We start from the raw sequence: 1157 nt of genomic DNA, 5'->3' as shown, positions 1-1157 counted from the left end.
GAAAAAGCCAAACTCGATAAAATATTTGAAGAGATTTGTTCTGAGCCAAATGTGGAGACCACGACCAATGACAAAGCCTCAGGAGGTCCTGAGAACCTGTGCCCAAGGTGGTTGTGGTACAGCTTGGTTTTATATGTTTCAAGGAAACATAAGACCTCAATCACTACATGTAAGGTATACATTGGCTCAGTTCAGAAAGGTGGGACAACTGCAGTGGGGGCTTACAGGTCACAAGTGGATTCAAAAGTTTTCTGATTGACAATTAGTTGAAACACTTAAGTTATTATCTAAAGATCTGTAATAAACAGAAATGAGTGTCTGGGTTAAGACAAGGGGTTGTGGAGACCAAGGTTATTATGTAGCTGAAGTCTCATAAGTGGCTGCCCTTAGCGGCAATAGATGGCAAATGTTTCCTACTCAGACCTTTGAAAGGTGTTACACTCCCAGCTAATCTCTTCAGGATCAGAAAAAGACCTGGAAAGGGAAGAAGATTCTCTACAGAATGTAAATTTCCCCCACAAGAGACAGCTTTGCAGGGCCCTTTCAAAATATGTCAAATAAATATATTTTGGAGGCTGTTGCAGTGACTCACACCTGTAATCCCAGCACTTTGGGAGGCTGAGTTGGGCAGATTGCTTGAGCCCAAGAGTTGGAGACCAGACTGGACAACATGGTGAGACCCTGTCTCTACAAAAAAATACAAAAATGTTAACCAGGCATGGTAGTGCGTACACCTAGAGTCCCAGGTACTTGGGAAGCTGAGGTGGGAGGATCACATGAGCCCAGAGGTTGAGGCTGCTGTGAGCCATGACCTATGCCACTGCACTCCAGCCTGGGTGACAGAGTGAGACATTTCCTCAAAACAAAACAAAACAAAAAGAAAGAAAGAAAAGAAAAGAAAAAGAGGCCAGGTGCAGTGGCTCATAATCCCAGCACTTTGGGAGGCCGAGGCAGGCAGATTGCCTGAGGTCAGGAGTTCAAGACCAGCCTGGGCAACATGGTGAAACCCCATCTCTACTAAAAATACAAAAATTAGCTGGGCAGGGTGGCGGGTGCCTGTAATCCCAGCTACTTTGGAGGCTGAGGCAGGAGAATCGCTTGAGCCTGGGAGGTGGAGGCTGCAGTAAGCTAAGATCGCACCATTGCACTCCAGCCTG

Source organism: Colobus angolensis, unplaced genomic scaffold (genome assembly GCF_000951035.1).
Source record: "Colobus angolensis palliatus isolate OR3802 unplaced genomic scaffold, Cang.pa_1.0 Scaffold146, whole genome shotgun sequence".
Taxonomy (NCBI): Eukaryota; Metazoa; Chordata; class Mammalia; order Primates; family Cercopithecidae; genus Colobus; species Colobus angolensis.
The sequence above is the reverse complement of the archived record's forward strand: the minus strand, read 5'-3'. Positions refer to the sequence as shown.